Source organism: Camelus ferus, chromosome 13 (assembly GCF_009834535.1).
Source record: "Camelus ferus isolate YT-003-E chromosome 13, BCGSAC_Cfer_1.0, whole genome shotgun sequence".
Classification (NCBI taxonomy): Eukaryota; Metazoa; Chordata; class Mammalia; order Artiodactyla; family Camelidae; genus Camelus; species Camelus ferus.
The window spans coordinates 207,072-230,243 of NC_045708.1; the positions used below are offsets into that span (position 1 = coordinate 207,072).

Sequence of the window (23,172 nt, forward strand, 5' to 3'; positions counted from 1 at the left end):
ATGTGTTCCGGCCCAGGATTCTCGCGAGATCTGCAGGCTTACGCGGAGCGGCCTGGGAAGTGTAGTCTAGGGCACTGCACCCGGCCGTGGAGAAAGGGGAGGGCTACGCTACCCATCATCCCCCGCGCGCCGCTGTCTCTGGCGTTGCCTGGAGACGGGCGGGGCGTCCGCGTCGCCCTGCGGGAGTGGCGGCCCGGGTCCTCCGCGAGGCCGCCCGTCGGTTTCCGGAGACAGCACCGCGTACTCGGGCCTGGTGGACGGCTGGGCAGGGAAAGGCCGCTGTGAGGTTTGCTTCCTCTGTGCGGAGTCCCCGGGCCCAGCTCCGCCACTTTCGCCTTCCTGGCGAGGCAGAGCCCTTCTCACGGGTGGGGCCGGGGTACATTGGACACCCATGCCTGGCCCGCACCAAGGCTGCCCTTTCAAGCCGCCCTGGGGCATGTAGAGCTGGTCCCTGGGGAAGGCGGTGCCTAGGGGCTTGGAGAAAAGCGAGCAAGACAACTACCGCCCTTGTGTCCGGCGTGGCTGTTCCCTCCTTGGTGGTGGGGGCCCCACAGGCAGGAAAGGACGCTGGGTGTCCCCCACGAGGATGTCATCGTGAATGAAGGGGCTGCTTTCTGTGGAGCGGGGACTTCGAGAGCAGTGTCTGGGCCAGCTTGTCTGAGCAGAGAGCCCTGGACCAGGAAGGCCGACTGCTCTGAGCACGGGCACCTGTGACATGGGCTTTTCAGGTCTCTCGCACTTCCTCTTTCAGTGTGAATGGGGGTGAAAAGGGAAGAGGTGTGATCTTGGGTTTCTCTGAGCTGGTGTTGTTGGTCCGACTGGGTTACCCTTTCCACGAAATTTCCACCACATGGCCTTGTGGTGCCTCCTAGAGGCTGTGAATGGTTCCCACGGTCGGTCCCAAAGACCGTGGGGTCTGGGTGACAGGACTATCTGGTGTCCTGGGCTGGCTTTATCCCAACAGGATGACACAGGTGGAATTTCCGCCTGTGTGGTTTCAGACTCTGCCTCTGAGCTGAACTAGACAGAGAGACAGAGCAGCACTCCTAACTCCTCGGTAAATGGGATCATGTGTGTGCTGATAAGAGGGCGAGGACCCTCAGCATTTCTGGGGCCTCTGAGTGAGAGTCATGCAGGCTGGGTTAGGATTTGCAGGTACGGGGTGTGAGTGCCCAGGACAGCTGGCATCAGCTCACTCCCGGCCTCCGGGCTCCCTGACTCAGATGCCAACCAACACAGCCTCCTTCACACTGGCTTCTGTGCCAACTGGCAGTCCGGCCCAAATCCTGCGGGTTCTTTTCCCCTTTGGGATGCCACCTCAGGACATTCACCCCACGTTTAAATGTTCAGAGTGTTCAATGGAAATAGAGCATCAGTCCTGCAGTGTGAGGCTGATCGCCAAGTAAGTACTGGGGACCGAGGGGCAAGTCACGTGTGTCTTCCCTCCTGGAGGACAGCGTCCACTGAGTTTCCTTAGATGGGGGCGGCCTGGGAGCTTGAGCCCGTGGTGGCCCTCGGGGGCCTCTGGCAGGAGTTGACGTGGGCTTCAAGCACGAACTCAGAATGACACCCTGTTTCCATCCGTCAGAACTGTGGAGGTCACTGATGATGGGATTTCAGGATGCTGTGCCTCTGACTGCAAGGAGGGAATCTCCAGGACTGGATTGTGCCTGGGAACATGGCAGCTTTTGTGGGCCCTGCGGTCAGGAGGAGCCTGACCCCATAAACCAGGACATTTGAGACGTGGCCTTGGGCAGTGGTCCTGCCTCATTAAAGCAGTCTCCCTGCCACCCGCCATTGGCACCCCTGGGGCCCTGCGCCTGCCAACTGCGTGTGCCACGGGGCTGCTTCATGTATCTCTGTTCGTTCCCGCTCTCTTGGTGGTTTTCTGAAGACCAGTGGATGCAGTGTTTTTCCAGTGTATTTACTGCTGAGCCTACCTACTTCAGCCCCAAGTCTCCTCATGTCACATTATCCGTTAGCGCCTTATTTCATGTGGGTGACGTTTTCTCTCCAGTGCTTCTCGGTAATGTTGAACGTGGGCGCCCTGAACATGCTTCAAATAAATCTGCAGATGGGACAGTGAGCGTGTTCTTGACTGAGTCTTTGCCGAGTCCTGAGCCAGAGGCTTGGGTCTGGGCCAAGGTAGGCATTCAGTGGGGCGGAGGCCTGGTTCGCGTTGGGTGAGGGTCCCTGGGGCGGTGGACACAGCAAGGCAAGGGGTCTGAGGAGTCCTCTCTTGGGATGTATTGGAAACTTGGTATTTATGGGTTTTTCCCATAAAGTTCCTGAAATGAACAATAAAACTGTCTGCAACTTTTATCCTTCTGTGTGGGAGTTTCTTGAAGTCTCACGTAACCCACTGCCCCCTTGACACCTCTACTTGCAAGTCACACCCCACAGGTCCACAGGGGACCCACATCTTACTAGGTTGAAGTTCTCTCCTACTTTTTTGTTTTGTTTTGTTTTTTGGTTTGGTTTTAATCAGGAATGGATGTTGGGTTTTGTCAAATTTTTTTTTAAATCTATTGAGATGGTTTTTCTTTTTGAGTGTGTTCACATAGTGAATCACACTGATTCTCTAACGTTGAACCAGCCTCACATTGCTGAGAAAACCCCATCTGGTCATGATATGTTATCCTGTTTATATATTGCTGTATACAGTTGGCTAAAGTTCTCCAGGTTGAGAATTTGCTAAGAGTCTTTGCATCTGTTTGTACCTGTTTCGAGAAGGACACTGGCCTGTGGTTTTCTTGGAAGCCCGTGTTAGTTGTCAGGGCCGCGCTGGCCTCCCAGAACGGGTTGGGAGGGTTGCGTCCTCTTCAGGTTTCTGCACCAGTTAGCAGAGATTGGTCTTGCTTCTTCCTTGATTCCTTGGCAGAATTTTCACCAGTGAAGCCATCTGGATCTGGAATTCTCTTTGTGAGATGGTTTTTAACTGTAAATTCAGTTTCTTTCGTGAAGGTGTCTACGTATTCTGAGCAAGCTTTGGCAGCCTGTGGTTGGTTGGCAGTTGTGAACTTCACCTTGGTGCTGGACCCGTGCCGCTCTCACTGGGCTGAGGGCCCATCGTCAACTCCAAGGGAATGTCCGTGCCAGATCAGTGTCTGATGGGGAGTGGCCCCTGTGGCCCAGACAAGGCCAAGAGAGAGGTTCTGGGGACACGAGCCACACGGCCCTAACCCTGTTAGGTTAAGTGGGGAATATAAGGGCATCTCTTAGGAGCTCTCAAATTAATAATTTCCAGACTACAATGGAAAATATATTTACTATCTTAAGGGCCACAGAAATGCAAAATCCCATACAGGGGTCATGTAGGGATGCTCCCTGAAGGCCACAGGGAGTGTGATGGGACGTGGACTGGTGCCCAGCAAACCGGCCAGAGTTGGAGCTGCGATCTGTCCAGCATCCCACAGAAATCTTCAGGTCGAGGGTACTGCCTTGGTCCCTGTGCTGGTACCGCCCCCGACTGGGTGCCTCCCCACCCCGGGGACTCTGATTCAGCACAGGACAGGCTAGGAGAATCAAAAAGTCAGGCCTGATATTTTTTGTGCTGAAATGGAAGCAGCACACGCTTTGTAATGCGTGAGGGAACTTGTCTTACTGAGATGGCCAGGCTTGCCGCCGAATCATTGTTCAAGCAAGGACGTTATTGAGGTTTGTTGCTTTAAGGTGAAATCCTACTAAACGTATGTAAATGTTGAAGATTCAAGGTAATTTTTGGAATGACCTATGTATAAGTTTAATTCATGTAGATATCTATCAGTTATTTAATTGGGAGGATTTTGTTAATTCAGATAAAGTTTAAAAGGAAATAGAATGTATTAGACTTGTAAATAGTTTAAAATATTGGAAGGTGGGCAAGGGACATGGAGGACGTTTCACTGAAAAAGCTGCACAGATGGCAGGATGCTCAGCACCGTGAGCCAGAGACACATGAGTTAAAACCATGTGCGGTGCTGCCACACACCCATCAGAATGCCTAAAATTAAAAGCAGCAATGACACCGAATGCTGGCAAGGCTGCGGAGACTGCTCTTGCATTGCTGGTGGGGCATGAAACGGGATAGTGCTCAGGAAGGCTGTTTTGACAGTTTCTTGTAAACTGAACATGCACTCACCACGTAAGCCAGCCACTGAACTCCTGGCATTTATTCCAGAGAAATGACAACTGATGTCCAGACAAAACACTATACACAACTGTGCACAGCAGTTTTATTTATAAAAGCCAAAACCTGGAGACAACCCAGGTGTCCCTCAGTGGGAGAACAGATAATCCAGCTGTGGAGCAGCCTCACGGTGGAATACCACCAGTGGCAACAGGGTGGCTTCAAAGGCGTTTGCTGGGTGAAAGGAAACCAGTCACAGAAGTTCCCACTTATTCCTGAAGTGACAAAATTATTCCTGAAATAACAGATAACAGTGGGAAGTGGGGCCACTGGCAGGGCAGCTGGAAGGCTCCTCGTGGGGGACACTCTGCACCTGATGGCAGGGTGGTCCCAGGAATCACATCTGGGACAAGGTGACAACTGAAGACACATCAGGGTCAACGCCACGATTTGGGGAAGATGTTCCCTTCGGGGAAACGGAGTGGCTCGTCTGCCTCGGCCTTGACCGTCCCAGTCTTTGGTCTGTGTCTTGTCTCCTGAAACCCAGGGACCTTCTTCATGCTCAGCTTTCCCTGTAACACAGCTGCCTGTTCAAAGGGTTCCCAGCCCCTCCTATCCTGCCACAGCAGAAAGAGGAGGCCCTCTCCTCACCAGGAGGGCCCAGTGGAGCCTGAGGCATAAACAGCCTGCCTGCCTCCTGGGGCTCCCGGAAGGCCTGTGGGTCCTTTCTGTTGCGTCAGCTCAGGAAGGCGGGTCCCCCGGGGCCACCCAAGGGAGCAGGCGTGCCCAGGCCCGGCTCTTCCCGCTATTCATCAATTATCCACCCTGTGTTCCCAGGGGGCTGCCCTTCCCAGCTCCTCCTCCCCACTAAGAAAGCGTTCTCCATCGGTACTGGAAGACGCTTTGACGTGGATGGGGGATGGCCCCCCAGGGCCCCGCCCCACAGAGCCCCTCAGGCCTGTCCCTGCCCGGCCCCCGCTGGGTGTCTGGGGCCCAGGGAGGAGCAGGTGAAGGTCCTTACTCCTCCAAATAGGCCCCCACGCTGGTGGAGGCTTAGTCATCATCTAACCAATCACCTACAATCAGAAGGAGAGTTTAACGGCTGTTTACAACCCGCCACCCCTAGCCAGCCCTCCCCAACCAGGCCCGTTTCCCTGGGCTGTGGGCTGCTCGTCCTCTGAAGACCATCTGCTCCACCCTGTACTCACCTCCCAGGGTCCTTCCCATGGCTCCCAGTGCACAGCGGGTGTGCTGGCTCCCTGTGGTGGGGCTGGGGTCACCCCGAGCCCCCCAGGAGCTGTGGGCTGCAGGGCGCGGTCACCTGGTGAAGGGCTGGATGGGCAGCACCTTGGGGGTGTCGGCCTCATGCCAGGCTGACCTCCGGGCCCGCCTGCACCCACTCAGCTGAAAGCCTGAGAGCGCATCTGACCTTTGCCCCAGGGCCCTAGCCTGGCAGGGGGACCACGCCTCCTACTGTCGTTAGCAAACCTTAAGTGGGCTGCGATGACCCTGCCTGGCTGCCTCTGGGCTTGGCCGCCCTGGCTGGGCCCCAGGTCCCCAGTGCCGTCCTGGGAGGCCTGTCCCTCGGGGGTGGCGCATTCTCAAGCCGGCATGCAGGAGGCGCCCTTGTCCAGCAGGCAGCTTGGCCAGTGCGTCTGCAGTCCCAGGCCCTCCAGTGAGGGGAGAACCGGGCCTGGGCCCTTTCCGGGAGGCACAGAAACAGGGGTGGGGGGGGGCGCTCCTGGATTGGCCCTGAGGCCCCCTCCCTGGGGGAGGAGAAGGGGATGCTTCCTCAACGTGTGACACCCAGTGCTTGCCTGTCCTGGGGCCTCCTGAGGCCCAGACCCCAAGCAGCGGAGAGTGGCCCTGGCCAACTCGGCGCTGGGCATCCTGCCTGCCAACCACACAGGGCCTTGTGTCTTCCAGGACGCGCCAGAGGCTGCTCCTTCCCTGTCCCTGCCGTCCCAGACCCCTCCCTCCGGATCACACCCTCGGGAGGGTCTCCTGTGGGCTCACCTCCTCCCTGACTGACACCGGAGCCCCCCAGGTGATCCCCCAGCCCCTCAGCTCCGCCAGCTGACCCCACATGGTGGCCACAGCCTCTCTTTTCACCCAGACGGGTTCTCCAGCAACACAGGTGGCAGGATGCACGCAGACAGAAAGGGGTTTATGGCGAGGAGCTGGCGGTCTGCGAGGCCGAGAGCCCCGCAGTGTGCTTGAGGCCCAGGAGAGTGGGTGGGGTCTGAGCCCAGGGACAGGAGGGTCCCCTCTAGTGGGGAGGGTTGGCCTTTTTGTTCTATTCAACGGATCGGATGAGGCCCACCTCACAGGTAGGCACCTGCTTTAGTCTGTCCACCCATTTAAAGGCCAGTCTCATCCCAAACCCCCGGGATGTGGTTCGACCATGTATCCGGGCTCCCTGTGGCCCAGCCAAGCTGGCACAAAGTCTCGCTGGGGAGACTCGGGCTGCATCAGAGGTGCTGTGAGGAGTGACATAAGCGAATGGGGTGAGAGCGCACATGTTCCTGTGAAAAGCAGGTGGAATGCTAAGAGAAGACGAGGACCCATGTCCCCATGATCCTGTGGGCAAGAAGCTGGGAGGCAGCAGTGCCAGGAACCGCCCCCGGGTCGAGAGCATGCAGCCTGGCATCTGAATGCGCAGGCACTACGTGTGTCTTCTCAGAACCCCTCCCGCTTTACGCTCTTGACCAACCTCCAGTCCATCAGCAAAAACAAAACCTGCAAGGGGCTTCCAAGAGAAAGCAAAGCAAAACCAGCCCAGCGCGCTGACCCCGCCCAGGGCCGAGGGGGCCCACCACCCGAGCAACCCTCCCTCCCGACTCTGCGACTCACTTCTGAGTGGACACAACGTGGCAAAAGGACGAAACTTTCAAGGCTGGTCTCCAGTGGCTGTGGTCACCCTTGCTGCTCGATGAGCTCCGAGCCCCACTTGGCCAGCCAGGCAGCCTTGGGACACGTCAGCGATGCTGCTGCTCCAGGCACTGCATTGGGGGTCGTCTGTTACACAGTAGCACATGACTGACACATGGTCGATGTGGAAGTGCCTTTCCCTGCCCCTTCCCGCATTGCCAGGACCTGCAGCACTCTGGCTGACCTCTGGGGTGACCTCTGGTGGCTTCCCGTGAGCCTCCTACTTCCAGGATTTCCCGCTGCCTCTGTCCTCCCCAGTCCCTGAGCTGGCCTTCGCCCCAGGCCGGACTGGAATCCCCCACCCCGGGCTGCCTGGGCCCCACAGGGCTGCCACAGGGTCCTCTGACTTTCAGCCCATTTAATACTTAACCCTGAGCACCAAGCCCCACCCTGGGCAAATGTTTATTTGGCAATTAAGAGCTCACCAGGACGAAGGCCACGGAAGGTTCTTACAGCCATGGAGGCACATAAGCAAACCGTAGTGGCCAACTGGCCAGGAAGGGTCACTGGCGTGGGGGCCCTAAGCCCTGGGAGGGGACCTGGATGTGCCTTGCGGATTTCAGGTTTCATGGCAATGTAGAGCTCAGACGTCCCACCCGGCAGAAGGCCACGCTTGAGGGACTTTAGACATCTGTCCCCAGTGCAGAGGGCGTGGGAAGCCCTGCACAGGATGTGTCCTGATGCCTGGGCCTCTGTGTGCTGACGAGGTGATAAGAGGTGCAGGTGATTAAAGGGGCCCGTGGCCCCAGGAGCACCTGGAGCCTGTGAGGGCCGTGGCCTGGAGAGACGCCCAAGGGTGGCTCTCAGTGAGGCCTGAGACAGCAGGGAGCCTCTGGGTCAGGCTGGGCAGAACTCTCAGCCCGCCCCCCGGCCCGACCCTGTGCTGGCCCGGCCTCAGGACACAGCACAACCGCCCCCTGAGCTCAGGGACAGTGGCGGGAACCCTGCAGGCCTCTCCTGGTGGCACACCACTACCAGCCTTGGTCCCCTTAGAGGAGGCCTCGGGGGCTAACCCTAACCCAACCAGAGGGACTTACAGGCCAGGAAGGGGGCTTGCCCCAGGCCACAGCTGAGCCCTGCCTCTTTCAGCCACAGCAGCAGGCGGCTGCTGGCTGAGTGGGCTGGGCCTGTGCAGGGGTGGGCCCTAGAGTTGGCCCCAGGCTGGTCAGTGCTGTCCCTTGGCTTCCGCCTGGATTCCAGCCAGGACACCTCCTGCCCAGGCCCTTGGGCTGCCCTGGGACAAGGAAGCTGGGTAGCAGTTGTGTCTCTCGCTAACCCCCAGGAATCTCCTGTAGGTGCAGGTTCCGAGTGCCCAGGGCCGTCACCCACGCAGCCCCGGTCCCCTCTGCTTTCTGGGTGCTGGGCCCGCAGTCAGGGTGCTTGGAGGGATGCACACCACGGAGCCTGACCCACACTCTTCCAGAGACTTGAGCCAGCTGGGGAGCGAGGAGCTGACAGACACCCCCAGGCTCCCAGGTACACAGGTACCCCACAGCCCTGCGCAACCCCGCACAGCCCCCAGCCCCAGGGGCACGAGCACACACTGCTTCTGCTCGAGAGGATGGAAGACAGGAGGGAGGTGGGAGGGGAGGAGGCAGGGGCGCAGCCCAGACAGGTGGAGGGAGGCCCTGCAGCTCTGGCTGGGAGCAGGAGCGTGGTCCCACACTGCGGGGTGGTCCCAGTGTCCCCAGGGAGCAGCACTGAAGAGGCCCAGTGCCTGCCCCTCCATGGGGGCCCAAGGAGGCAGCCAGCCTGCAAAGCCTGGGGGCTGATTCTCCAGCCCCACTCCTGATCAGATATGGGAGGAGCCTCGAGGCTACTGTACAGTGGACGTGAGCCCGGCACAGTGGCAGTCACTTGCCCAGGGTGCTGGCTCTCTGACCTCATCCCAGGAATTCTCATCAGAAACAGGAGGCAAGGCACTCACCCAATACCCCAAAGACCAACCTGAGCCAACCCTGTTGTGGACAGGTGACACAGGCAGCCTCGAAGGCACCAGGGGTTCTGTTCCAGGCCAGCCAACGCAGTGAGGCTCACAAGAAAGCTGGTCACATGAATGCCCGGTTTCCCGTGCGTGTGAGGTGATGTTCACACTACACTGCAGTTTACTGTGTGCAGTAGCGTTACATCTGAAAAAGCAATGTGCGCACCTTAATTTAAAAATAAGGTTGCTAAAAAATGCTAACCATCACCCGACAGTGCAGGGTTGCTGCAAAACTTCAATTTGTGAAAAACACAGCATCCACAAAGTGCAGTAGAGAGTGCGGTGTGCAGCCAGAACACCGTGTGCAGTGCACGTGCGACACCAACAGTGGGAGGAGGTACGGCCCGGCCTTGAGCTTCCGGAAAGAGCACAATTGGGTTTCACCCAGGATTTACTGATTCACATCGACACATGGAAACACATGTGACAGGGAGCGTGGCCAGCAGCCCGTGCGGGTCAGCGCGGTGGTGATTCCTCCTCACGGCTGCACACGTCCCCGCCACGAGTAACTGCTTCATCGTTGGGGAGGACCCAGCCTGTGTGCCACGTGTGCCATGGGTTCCTGCCCCCAGGCAGGCTCCCTGGCTCTTGCCAGGTGAGTGGGTGACCCGCGGTGGCCTCCCACTGCCCGGCTCGTGGCCACCGGCCCCTCTGGTAAATGCGGGAACTCACTGCTTTAAGGGATGGTGCCTCTGAGCCAGCTCTGAGGAGAACCCATGGAGAACAGGAAGCGTCGTGTCCCCTTCTCAGCCCCCACGACCATGTTCTGCACCGTCCCAGCCTGGCCGCCCTGCTGCTGACGGCCCCAGGCAGCTCCCCAGGGGCCAGGGCTGCAGGCATCTCTCCCATCTGCATCTCCCAGCTCCTGCTTGGGCTGGGGTGCCAGGCGCCTGGCGGTTCATCAGGTGGAGCTGGGACAGTCACGGATTCCAGACTGTGGGCTCCTCAAGGCCACATGGCAGTCCAGAGGGAAGCACTGCTGAGCTGACACGGTGTCACAGTGTCCCTCCCATTCTGGGGAGAAGGCACCCATGGCCTTCCAAGGTTGCAGAAGCTCGGCTCACCGGGCCTCATGGGAGAGGCCGTCCCACCGCTGTGGTCCATGGTGGCCGGAGGACCTTCTCCGAGGAGGTCTTGCCAGCCGCTGGGCAGTGTGATGTCCCCGAGGTCTGAAAGAGCCTCACCGTCACACTGCCCTCCTCACCGTCACACTGCCCTTTCCCACCCTGGGCATCTGAGCCGGCCCTGCAAACAGAGGCGATGGTTCCAGAGGGGCAGGATGGAAAGCTGGATGTAGGTAGCCAGTCTGCAGGTGGGCTGAAGGCAGCTGACTCTGACACCAGCCCTGGTGCAGGGCAGACTGGTGCCCCTGCTGGGTGCGGGTTGGATCCTTGGCCCCTGCCCTGGTGCTTGCTCCAGGGCACACACAGCACCTCTGACTCCTCAGCTCTTGGGAGATGTGGCCACGGTTCCAGCCTTGCAGACTCCCTCTGGCCATCTCTGGCCTGGACCTGCTTGTCACCCATCCTCAGACCTGCCCCGGGAGGCATGGCTCCTCCTGGCCTTGGTTTGCAGCCCCCACTTGTCACTCCTGCCAGGGCGGGAGTGTCTCGTCCATTGCCAACTCCTGTACGTTGTGGTTTCCCCACAGATCTGATCTTTGCTCCGTATGCTCTGGCCCTGCTCCCCAGACGTAACTGTCCCCACAACGAGTGAGAGCCACAAGCCCACTCCCCGAGACCCATGGCTGTGCCCTGGGGTTAATGCTCCTCACCTGTCTCTCTGGCGGTGCCGGCGCCCCAGCAGCGTTACTAACTCCAACAAACTTCGCCCCACGGATGCTTTTGCTTGTGTTTCTCTGATTCTTGGTGCTGGGCGCCTGCCCAAGCGCAGCATCCGGAGCTGGTTCCCTTGTGAAGACGGTGTCACGAGGCCTGAGGATTCTAATGCGTCAGTTCTTCAGACATCTTATATGTCAGACAGTAATCGCTTTTCCCGTCATGTTTTCCACGGGAAATGATGAGACATGTGCCCCGTTCCCTGCATGTGATAATGATTTGTTTTCTGAAACACTGTCTCTATCCCTTTGCCTGGATTCGCTGAGAACTGCCTGAGCATCTTAAATGCCACTAGAATTCACATATTACAGCAAGCTGACATCTGAGTCCCTGTGAGGGCTCCACCAGTGGTCCCTCCAATTCCAAGGGGAACTCATGATGCCCCAGATATCAGGAAAGGGACCAGCCTGTGGTGTCCACTGCTGGACCCCAGTGCCCAGCGCAGAGGATGAGGGCAGTAGGCAGTCTCCTGACGTGTTTGGACGTCTGTTCTGTGCATGGTGTCTTGGGCTGTCCCTGACTCCTGTGCATTGCCCACTCTCCCACAGATGAGGAAAGGCTAAGGGGTCAGGGCTGAGGAAGGTCAAGTGTGGGGATGTGGCCCCTGTTGTGCAGTGGGAGGCACGCTGGGCTTTGGCTTTCATTGTCAAGGTCCTCTCTGCAACGGCTGAAGTGCAGCAATGTGTTAATGCACCACGATCAAATGGGCTTTGTCATGGCATGCAAGGATGTTTGACAGATTAAAGGAGAAAATGTGGTAACCTCAACTGAATCAGAAAAAGCTTTCAATAGATCTCAAAACCTTTTTGTGATTTTTAAAGTGCATCTTAACAAATGTGCAGTAGAAGTGAATGAGGCTCACACGTCGAAGCCTCATAGCAAACTTCACACTAACTGGAGAACCTGCCAACATACTCTCTTTAAGATCTGGATCAGGTCAAGGGTTCCCCCATATCATGGCTGCTGCCTAACACAGGACCAGAGATTATGGCCAACATGGTAAGGAAAGGAAAATAAATGAGAGGCTATGGATTATAAGAGAAGAGATGAGAGTCAATGCTATTTGCAGCAAACACAATCATCTGTCCAGAAAAACCACCAGAATAGATGGGAAGACTTTAGGATGAGTCCGATAAGATTGCTGAATAAAAGGCCAATTTACAAAAATCAGTACTGTTACCGTAGGATATTAGGCTGAGTGCGATAAGCCAGCCACAAAAAGACAAATAATTATGACTGCACTCACATGCGTTTCCTATAAGGATCAAACTCGGAGACTGAAAGTAAGAGAGTGGGGGCCGGGGACTGGGGAGGGGCTGGGCAGTTACTGCTCAGTGAGGACAGAGTCTCAGCTTGGGAAGATGAAAAGGCTCTGGAGACAGAGGGTGATGATAGCTGCACAGCAGTGTGACTGTGCTTAATGTCACTGAGCTGTGCACTTAAAAATGGTTAAAATGGTAAATTTTATGTGTATTTTGTTACAATAGAAAAAATCAATAGTGTAGTGAAGAAGCCAGACACTAAAGGTTACATGTTGTCTGATTCCATTTCTATGACATATCCAGAATTGGCAAATCCATAGAAACCAAAAGCAGATGGGTGGTTGCCCGGGAAAACGAGGAGTCCCTGCGTAATGGGGATGGGGTTTTGCTTGGGGTGAAAATGTTCTGCAGCTGGATAGAGGAGGTAGCGACTGCCAACACTGAATGTTCCAACTGCCCCTGGAACGTACACTTTAAAATGGCTGGTTTTATGTTATGAAAATTTCACCTCAGTTTTTTAAAATAAAAAAGATCAATAGTGTTGCTCTATACCAGCAAAACCCATTAGGGGAAGGAATCACAACGGCAAGGAAGAAAGCGCAACATCCAGGAATGAGCCTGAGCAAAGACACACAGCCCCCGCGGAGGGAACCGCAGGCTGAAGCCAGGCCCTGGGCCCCGGCCGAGTCGGCGGAGAGGGGCTCTCCTTCAGGTTGGGGGTCTGAGCGACACACGGCAGACCCCGCTTCTTCCCAACTGATATGTGAGGTCCATCCGTCCTATTCAAAATCGCAGCTGGAGGTTTTTCAGGAACGGGATAAATTTACTCCAAAATTTATGAGAGGAACAGGCATGAATAATTTAAACATGTGAGAAAGGAGGGAAGAGCTCCTCAGAGGTCAGGGACACGTGGCAACAGTCACACCAACCAGGCAGCAAAGACCGCAGGCCGAGGGGCGGAGTGTGGCACAGCCCTCGTACTCACGCGGGTTTACTCCTGGTGCCGGGGCCAGGACCAGCCAGCAGCCCGGAGAGAGCTGGCAGCGATGCCTGGGGCCTGGGAGGGGCGGGGAAGGAGGCCCGAGACCCAACCTCAAATGCAAGACCCTGGCACAGATAATGGATGCATTTGAGGATGAAAGTCAGGATTCGTGACCGTCGGGTAGGCTAGAACTGGAGAAGATCACTGAAACGCGCTGTCCACAGGGACGGTTATTGAGGGTATACAAGGAATTCTAGGACTCAACAGGGAAGGAGAGAAATCCCACTGAAAAGTGAGAAAATGATCATGTTTCAGAAGACGAGACCCTGAACATGAAGGCCTAGTGTGGGGACAACTTCAAGCCTGTTAGGGGTTAGAGAAACACAAGTGAGTCACAAGGAGGTGTCCTCTCAACATCAGACTGTCTGACATGGAGCTCTGTCGGGGAGGGGGGCTTCAGGGGAGAGTGTGGACACATGTGGACAGGGTGGGCAGGTGTGGACGGGCTGGGCTGGTGTGGACGGGGTGGGCAGGTGTGGACGGGCTGGGCTGGTGTGGACAGGGTGGGCAGGTGTGGACGGGGTGGGCAGGTGTGGCCTTGCCCTGGCTCCCTCTTTTCATACTCGCCCCTCGTTGATGGTAACCACTATGCCAGAGGGCAGGTCCTGAGGGGGACCCCCACCCCTGCATGTGAGTTCCTGAGGCTCATTCCCAGCCTGGGCCTGGAAAAGTGCCCACCCTGTGGCAGCCTGATCCACCTGCCTGGTCTTCAAGGCTGTCCCCGAGCAGAGCCTAGGGTATGCAGGGACCATTCACCCTAGGTGAAGAGTTTGGGGTGCCCAGGTGGGGAGGGGCAGTGGGAGCTGGCGTCTCCTGACCCCACCTGCGCAGGCCCCTGGTGTCAGGCCTCACTGCTCGGCCACATCTCCCACTGCTGGACAAGAGGGCCTCCCCCACCAGCTCAGCCCCTCCAACACACGAGGCTCCCGGTGGTGGGTCCCAGGGCACTGAGCTCAGGGCCCAGGGGGTGGAAGAGAACTGGGCCGCCTGGACCCCCATCCTGCGGGTTTTGGTGACCCCCCCCCCGGTCGCGTGGAGTCTGGTGCCCTCCCACAGGGGGTCTGCAGGCCTCACCTGGGGCACCTTGAATGTCATCACTGCTGTCCCAGAGCTGGAGAAACTTGAGGTCTTTTTAAAGGAAAACTGGTTTCCCGCCCACCGTGTGGCGGTCACCCTAGGCGGGGCTGGCCAGGCTGTCCCCTCCTCCATCGCGGCCACAGGAGCCCCAGGCAGCCTCTGCCCCGTGCTGTCTCAGGGTCACGGGCCCAACCTTGGATGAGCGCAGAACCCAGGGTGGAAAGCGGGTGTGCAGGTTGCGGGGTGGTGCCTGGCTCCAGCGGTTTGAAATATGAGGCTGTTGAAAGAAATCACAGAACCGGGTGTGGGTTGGAGGTGGGGGACCGTGGAGCAGGGAGCGGTCGCCAAGCTGGCTTCTCATCCAGAGAAATGTCAGGGAGTGCGTTCCAGCCTAGGCCCTCCGGACTGACGCCCTCGGCTCCCCTCCAGCAGGAGAGGTGAGACCCAGTCCGCAGCTCAGCCCAATGGCCAGCCAGGTCCCCAAGCCCTGTGACCACGTTCTTTCCTTTTTCTGTTTTTCCCAAGGCGGTTTTCCTTGTGATTGTTGAGGTCTTTACTCCTAAACGAAAGCCCCTTGGCATTCCTTGTGGACAGACACTGCACACAACCTTGGTTTTCTCTCAGAGCAGAAGTTAAAAATTATTCAACGCAGAATTCCTGGGCTGTGTTGCAGAGGCCGGTTGTACCAGGCAAAGGCTTCCACCGCATTCCCCCTGGCCAGGCCACGATAAGGCTGCCCTGGGGAGCCGCGCCTTGGCCATGGCCACGCTGCCCTGCTGCCGCCCTCGGGGGACCAGGTAGGACTGAGGTTCCCAGGAGAGCCTTGGGGGGAAGCTTGCCTTGTGGGGTCTGCAGTTCCCTCGCGGGTTCTGAGCAGAGCTGGCTTGAAACCTCCCCTCCCCCCAACCCTGAAGGTCTGCTTTCTGAGCCGCCAACCAGCCCCAGGTCTCCGGGCTGTCCCAGCACTCAGGCGTCGGGGACCACGGGGGAGGTCCCAGCGGCAAGCTCAGGGCCCTGCACCTGGGCCAGCAGGAGCCTACGGGAAAGGCCTTGTTTCGGCTTGAGGGGTCTTAGGAAGCTGGCTGTTTCTGCTGTTTGCTGGGGGGTGGGTTGGAGCTCATGCCTGTGGCACACATCTGGGGGCATCTGGAAAACAGCTGGGTGAGCAGGCACTGCCCAGTGGGCAGGCGGCCTGCGGCCTGCAGGACGTTCAGCCCCACGTGGCTGCGGGAAAGACCGTGAGCTCCCCCAGGAGTAGCTGGGGGCCTCGGACCTCTGTGCTGCTTGTGGGCATTTTTGAGCTTCCAGAGTTCCCTCTTTCCTCAGAGAAAACGGTGACCCTTAAGGCCCTAAGTGTTCCCGGGGCCTCTCTGTGACCTGGCCACCTCTGAAGACGAGCTGTCTGGGTCCATAGGAAGGGAGGTCTGAGCCGACGTAATTTACACGACAATGACCAGACAACTCTTGCAGGGAAACCAAATTCCACTTAACGAGACACGTGTGGACTCTGTATCACCCTACAGGTGTGGGAGTTGTAATCAGCTGGAGTGGGACCCGCTTCCTTCGTCAAAACTGAAATTCAATCTTGTCTGGGATTCAGAGCCCAGGGTGTCATGGTAACAGGAGGGCACAAAAGAGATAAGACGTGGGCCTAAGACACGGGGTGGATCCACCGCCTCGCCCCGGCCTCGCGTGGTCTCGTGGCAAAATGGGCAGGTTGCAGTGGGCACCACGCCGGGCCAGGAAGGTGGACACAGGGCGGAGGTGCTGGAATCCATGCGGCCTTGGGCAGAGAAGACCCAGAGAAATGGGCATTGTCCCGTCAGATTTTCAGCCATCAAGAGAGGCGGTGGAGAACAGGGCTGGTCAGTTGTGCAGGAGAACCAGGGAGATGAGGAGAGATGCCCCGGGACCCAGTGAGAACGGACTTTGATCACAGGTCCCTCCAGTGTCACTGAAAAGGCTCCCAGGCCCCGGGCGGTGGCAAGGGCTTTGACTGCGCTTTATTTCAAGTTTATCAAGGTTGTACTTGTCCGTAGTTTAGGAGTCAAACCTTCCTACAGCCCCCCACCCTGCCCCCGCCCCCGCCAGCCCGGCCGGCCTCAGGGGCAGCTTGGGGCTGTTCACCGCGTCTGTGTGACAACAACGTGGAATAACAGCTCTTGGTGCTTCAGGTTCGGGTGTTGCCTGCTGGCCCACCCTGGGAGGCTGGCTGGCGTTCCTTCCACTCCCCTGACTCCCACACACACTCGGGTCCCCCTGGAATTACGCTGTGATTTTACTTAGCTCTGAACTCCGCGATTAGATTCGTATTCACTCAGGCCTGTGGCTGGCCGTGGTTGCTGTTCCAATCTGAACGTGTGCTGTTTTCCCTGGAGTTAATCATCGCCTCCTTTTTTCACGCTTCCTGGGTTTTCTCTGAACTCGTGACTAATTCACCCACAGACTCCCGCCAGCGGCTCAGGTTCAAACACACAGGTCTCACTGAGGCGGTCGGTCCAGGGCCCTGGGCCGTCTCCTCCTCGGTCTGTGGTGGGGCCAGCTCCTCCAGGTCTCCCTGGCCTTCATCCAGAAGGTTCCCTTTGCTCCACTCCCGGTCGGACGTTCCTGGGTCCCACGTCCTGCTCTTTCGGGGTTTACTTCTGGTTTCGGTGGCCCACGTCCTTCAGCAGCTTCCTGAGAAAGGGGCACGGCCAACACGTGGCTCTAAACGCCTCAGCTCCCCTCCCAGGGGCTGATGCCCTGGTGGGTGTCGGACTCCGGCACACAGCCGCGTTCCCCTCAGCTTGTGCAGACACCGTCTCCCTGACTCCCAGCTTCCCACGCTGCTGAGGGTGAATTTGATGTCAGCTTAACTCCTGATCCGTGGTATGAAACTGGCTTGTTTTTTCTTGCCGGAAGGTTTTAGGGCTTCTTTTTGTCTCCAGTATTCTGACGGTCCATGAAAATGACCTTCTGTGGGGTCACTTCCATCCTTTTACCAGGTGCCCAGTGGCTCTTCCAATCTGGAGATTCCTTTCATTTCCAGGAAATTTTTCTTAATTTTTTGTTGTTGTTGTTTTGTTTTTATTTTATTAATTTTTTTTAATTATTAATTTTAAATAACTTCCTGGCTTCTGTTTTCTCTGTCCCCTCTTTCTGCGGTGAATGTCGTTAGGACCCTGGACCTCGGGGCCGGGACCCAGTGACGCGCCTCTCTCTTTTGCTCTCCACCCGCTTTACTGAAGGTCATGTCTGTCCTGCGAGTGTTTGTTTCTGAAGCATTCGGATCCTTTACTGTGGTCACAATATTTTCTTTTATCTTTTTGAGGATACTAACAGCAGTTGTGGTTTTTTTAAGTTTTCCTCCCCTAGTACAAACTCTATCTGCAGAAATGCAGTAAATATGTTTTCCCATATTTCCTTACAGTCACACTTTACTCTATCAGAGTTAATACTTGAACACAGCAGAGTAATCTGTAAGTAGTCAGCAGACAAATCATTGATTTGAGAAAATATTTTAATGCGGGTGACAAGTGGTTAAAATAAATATTGTATTAGGAACTCAAGAAAAAGACAAGAAGCTCTATGAGAAGATGGCACAGAGCTATGTCTGGGCAAGTCAACGAGCAAGTCCACGGGCCGTCAGACTCGGGAAAGTCCAGACTCACCAGTGGTCAGGGGAGCGAGAATCACAGACCAGGGCATTTCCGGGGAGCAGAGCCTGGGCCAGGGTCCCTGTGCAAGGTGCAAGTTGAGGGGCCTCCTAGGAGACAGATTCAGGGGGTGGGGGCAGGCCAGGCTACCCTGCCCCAGTATGGTCGCCACCCAAGGGTGACCACCCAGGAGGCTGCTGAGAGCCCTGGTTAGCAGGGCTGTAGACCAGCTGGAAGGGGGCCTGGGTGGCGCCTGGCTTCTCGGGAGGTAAGGGGTCACTGGGATGCGTCACACTGGCCAAAATGAAAAATAAAATTTACGGGTTGCTGGAGGGGTTGGAGTCGGGGGAGCTTACAGAGGGACACAGGGCCATCTGGCCACATCGAGACACTTAGGAACTGTGAACCCCGACTCCACGGGGTGTCTGCGAGGACGTCCCCGAGAGGTGGTCCCGTGGCATCTCACGCGTCACAGGTGGCAGAGGGGGCGCAGGGTGTGCCGTCGGCTCAGGCAGCCGCAACCAAGTGCCTTGGTTGGACTTGCGGCTGGAACAATAGAAACCTGTCTCCTCCCAGGCCTGGAAGCTGTAAGTCTGAGGTCGGGGTGCCGGCAGGCTGGGTTCTTGGGAGGCTTCTCTGCTTGGAGCGCAGACAGCTGCCCACCCCTGATGTGTCCTCACTGGTCTGTGTCCTGATCTCCTATTCTTCTGGGGACATCAGTCAGATTGGCTCCGAGCCAACCCCATCCTCCTCATTTTAACTTAATCACTGTAAAGGCCCAACCCCAAAGACAGTCACATTCTGAGGTCCTGGGGGTCAGAGCTTCAACACACGAATCCGGGGGACACGTCTCAGCACAGCAGGCTGTCCGTGTGCAGCCCTCCAAGGACAGGAGGATCCAGGTGGCTCAGAGGTGTCAGGAACATAGGTGAGAAGCAGGGAGTTTACACGACTCGTCATTCCTGCAAAACCGCCAGTAGAAACCCAGTCACGGGAGTGCACACTACAGATCACACGTGCTCATGTTCGAGCGTAAGCGGGTGAGTCTTGTGTGCAGGGAGAGAACACGGAGGGAAACAAGCTGGAGTATTACCCGGGGACTGGAGGGGCAGGGCTCAGGGACGGTGCTGAGGGAGAGGGAGCAGTGTGGGGCCACCGACACGTGACCGAGGGCCCAGTCCATCCACGGTGCCCTGCTGGGGGCCCTGGTCTGTCCGCGGGGTCCCATGGGGGCCTGTCTCCTGGCTTTGGCCCCTGGTGTGTCCTCCCCACATGGGGTCACTGTGCGGGTGACACTCCCACGAGGGCGGGTGCGGTCTGTCCTGGCACAGGGAGGACGGTGAGTGAGAGGCCAGGGACTGGCCGGCGAATGCGCCCTCCCCATCAGCCCAGGCGCTCCAGCTGCGCCAGGGAGGAGGGCCCGCTCTGGCCCAGTCTCCTTTCCGGCGGGGGAGGGGAGCAGCCGCAGGACCGCCCACGTCTCACTCCTCCCCGCACACCGACCTGCAGGGGCCCTTTGCCCTTTCTGCGGAGGACGTGACTTTCCCCTCCCATTCCCCTCCCACCCGTCTGGCCTGCGCTGGGGTCAGCCACAGGAACTTCAGGGGCGCCCGGGATGTCTGTCTGTCCACGGCAGGGTTTGGCCAAGGCCGAGTCTGAGGCCTCAGTTGGGACAGCGCGGCGTTTCCTGAGTTAGAGCCTGTGGGTGACTGGTCTGGGGAAAGAGGTGTCCTAGGATGTACGGTCTGTGTTTTATTTTCCTGAAAAGGAGCAATGTGATTAATTTTCCCATCTTTTGTGAGTTCCCTCACTTGTGTGAAAAGTTAGTGGTCAGGAAAACGCGTTTTCTCTCCCTCCTAAGAAGGAGGCCTGGGTGGACAGCACAGGGACCACCGCCTCACTGCGCTGCACACCCGCCCCCTCCAGGGTCATAGCGAGGTCCACGCCCACCATCCCCCACACCCCTCAGGCCGCTCCTCCTCCTGCCCTGCTGCCCACCCCACCCCCTGAAAACAAGGACTCTCCCATCAAACTGTTCCTCACGCCTGGTTAACTCCAGTATCACCAGAGGGGTAGCTCACGCCTCCCCAGACGTGGTTCCAGACAGGCAAGGGGACCTCCACGGAGGGAAGTGTCCCCAGGTGAGCAGGCTCGGGGCCACAGGGTCTCACCATAGCCTGGGTGTCTCCGAGGGCTTCTCACCCCGTCCTGCAGAGGTGCCTACCTGCAGGACCCCAGGCGCCCCCGTGGGATGGGTCCTGGCTTTTTCCAGTGTCCTGCTGAACAGGTGTCCAGATGTGGTCACAGAGCCCCAGAGGGAGGTGGCTGTATCAGGGGCTCACATCAGGGCCACGTTTGCTGGCAGAGCTGGCCCCCAGGAAAGGGCATTTGGAGGCAGGGTGTGGGGTGTGGTGGCAGAATCCTGGCCTAGGGGAAGGCCTTAGGGACAACAGGTGGGTCCACTGGAGGAGGGAGTCGCCTGACCACTGAGGCCTGGGGAAGGGGAAGCATGGAGGCTGGGAGCCACAGCCCATTCCAGAGCCGGGGAGGCTCCCTCCCCAGGTCCCTAGAGGCCAGGCTACCAGACCCTTCCCGAGCTACGACCCCACTCCCTTGTGGGGTCCTGAGGCGCTGCTCCAACCTGGGCCCTGACTGTCCACGCCTGTGGCTTCAGCAGTTTTAACCCCCATGCCGCTGAGGCCTCCCCGACGGGGAGACCCCCACACTGTGATTTCACCTCCCAAGGCAGCATCCTCCCTACGGCATCTGACCACTCCCCAGGACGTTTCTCCAGGGGAAGCCAGGCCTGAGGCCACTGTCCGCTGCTCCAGCCACCCTGCTGACCAGGCCCAAGGCCACCCAGGGTCATGTCCTTTGGGCCCGCAAGAGAACTGCACCCCGCACCCCCGCCACCCCTTTCTGGGCAGGGACTGGAGGGTCTGGGTCTGGACTGGGACTGTCCCAGGCCAGGGTGGGCTAGTACATGTTCACAGCAGCCTTGGGGGGGCGTGGCCTTTGCTCATGTCCACCGTGGAAGCACCCACCGCGGATCCCAAGGCACCGAGGTGCAGCCAGCAAGCCCTGAGCTGGGGCCGGTGCAAAGAGCTCAGTAGGAGGGCTTCCCAGGCTCCCTGGGTGAGGGGTCCAAGGCTCCCCACATCCTCCTCACGTGGTCCTAGGTGGACCGAGAATGGTCAGAAGCACTAGGGTCCTCGAGTCAGAAAGCAGTCTCAGAAGAAGCGTCTGAGTCCAGGCAGTCTCTGGTGTGTCCCAAGGGCAGGGGCGCCTCACTGGTGCAGCCTGTCCCATGGGCCCTGAGCAGGACTCCCCTCCAGAGGTGGGTCCCATCACCCCCAGGGACAGAGTGAGGGGTAGGGGCCTCAGCTCCCGGGGGTGCAGCTGGACCCCAGGGCTCCTGGCCTGAACAGCAGCAGGTGGAGGGGAGCAGTGCAGAGCACAGGCCTCTGGGTGAGCACCCCAAACTTGCGCCAAGGTAGAACCCAAACACAGCGTTGGACTGCTCTGATGTGTGCTGTCCTGCTGCTGCAGGTTGGAGCTGGGGTGTGGGGGCTCTGCTCCCAGGGCGGGGCGGTGCCTGGACCCGGCAAGGCCTGTGGGAAGACAGGAGGGGGACCCTTTCTCTGATGGGACTCATGCAATCCCACCTTCCTTTGCCTGGTCAATTGGAGCCCAGGTGCAACTCTGTAAACAAAGGTGTGGTCGGCCAGGCCGGCTTAACCCTTCCCTGGGGTGGGGCAGACCGGTGTGGGCAGGAGGCCATGGGGACCAGGTGGTCCGTTTGCCCTGGGCGCTCGGCCACGGTGGCCTTGGTGGGGAGAGCCGGGCCGCCCCTGAGCCCCGAGGTCTGCACCTGTCCGCCGCCCCTCGGCCCCGCCCCTCTCTGGTTTTCCCTCCAACAATGGGCTGGCGGCTTGTGGTGGCCTCCCCTGGGGACCGCTCACCCGGGGTAGGGAGGGGAGGGCACGGCTGGGCAGAGCCGAGCTTTGCATAAGGAAACCCAAGCCTGGCCAGGTGTGGGGGCGGTGCTGCGGGGGCGGTGCACACAAGAGGACAAGAGGACAGGAGGGCAGGAGGGGAGGGGCCGCGGGGGGGGGGTACCGAGGTCCTCCCCGCACCCCTGCGAGACCCCCTCCCCGGAGCGCAGCAGCGTACCTGCAGACCCGTAAGGCTTGGAGCCAGACGAGCAAACGCTTGCTCCTTGGGGACCATCCTTTTGTCCCTGCCACCAAATCAATCTCAGAGAGGGTTCCCAGAAAAGGGCAGACCTTTGAGTTGAAGGGGCTTTGCTGGTGGAGGGTTCCAGCTGTCCCTCCGCCCCCTTCCCCTCCCCACCTCACTTCTCTCCCCACCACCCCTCCCCAACCCGGTGTTGGATCCTCAGCCCCATCACAGGGCCTGGGCCCCCTCAGTCCTGGTTCCCAGCCACCTCGTGTCCAGAGCTGTGGGTTCTACTGGGACCTCAGCCACCCTGAGCCTGACTATAGGAGCATCCCCTGGGGGCCTGGGAACCAGAGGAAGGGGTCCTCAGAGAGCGGGCTACCCTGGCCCCACCTGGCCCACCTCAGGGCTTTGGCACATTCTCCAGACTGGGGTTCAGACCTCTGTGGCCCTAGGGAAGGGTCCAGGGTCTCCTGTTATAGGAGTCAAGGGAGGCCTTTGGGATGAGCAGCCACGGGCATTAGTGGGAAGGAGGGTGGGATATTCTGAGACCCCCGGGGCCCTCAGGGTGGTACAGGCCTCCCTGCCCTCTGGCCCCTGTGATCAATCAGATCACTCAGATCACTCACCGCTGCCTTTTGTTTCCAGCTCTGGCCCTTTCCTGGGATTTGCTTTTGAAAAGACAAAAGGTAGAGGAAGGGGAAGGAGGAGGAGATGGTACGGACAGGAAACTGAGGCTCAGGAGGCTCGCAGGGGCCCCTCAGCCCCTCTGGGTCCTGCCTCGAGTCCCGGCAGCGGGATGCCCCGATGCCCCAGCACCCTGGCATCCTGCCTGCAGGGAGGAGCTGACATCTGTCCTTTCTTCTCCCGGCCTCCCACCTCACTGTTGACCAGCGCCCCCTTTTCTGGGGTGAAATCCCACGTCCTGTGGGTCCATCTCCGGTCTCTGCTGGGTCCACTCGCCTGTCCTCCTGGACTCGGGCAAACGCCCCCGAACTGCTGGTCTTAGGCCTGTCTCAGCTGGCTCTGCCCACCTTCCCGTCCTGGTGGCTGTTAGAATAAGCCTGGCCTGGTCCTTAAAACATCGCCAAGCTGGGGTGCGGCCCGATCGAGAGT

General features: G+C 58.5%; 2 long non-coding RNA genes across 4 annotated transcripts; one reads left to right on the forward strand and one right to left on the reverse strand.

The window, feature by feature from the left end:
• Positions 1–156: 156 nt before the first annotated feature.
• On the forward strand, positions 157–2,322 carry LOC116668204. The gene is made up of 2 exons (XR_004325261.1): positions 157–728; positions 1,589–2,322. It is a non-coding gene; the product is annotated as an uncharacterized LOC116668204 (long non-coding RNA).
• A 1,878-nt stretch (positions 2,323–4,200) lies between these two features.
• LOC116668205 lies at positions 4,201–11,118 on the reverse strand. 3 transcript variants are annotated; one of them, XR_004325262.1, is made up of 4 exons: positions 10,798–11,118; positions 8,987–9,168; positions 6,962–7,110; positions 4,201–4,680 (listed from the first exon to the last, which is right to left on the reverse strand). It is a non-coding gene; the product is annotated as an uncharacterized LOC116668205 (long non-coding RNA). The 3 variants fall into 3 exon arrangements; XR_004325264.1 differs by lacking the exons at positions 8,987–9,168; positions 10,798–11,118 and adding an exon at positions 7,224–7,384; XR_004325263.1 differs by lacking the exons at positions 8,987–9,168; positions 10,798–11,118 and adding an exon at positions 7,224–7,384 and having other exon boundaries at positions 6,962–7,126.
• Positions 11,119–23,172: the final 12,054 nt, after the last annotated feature.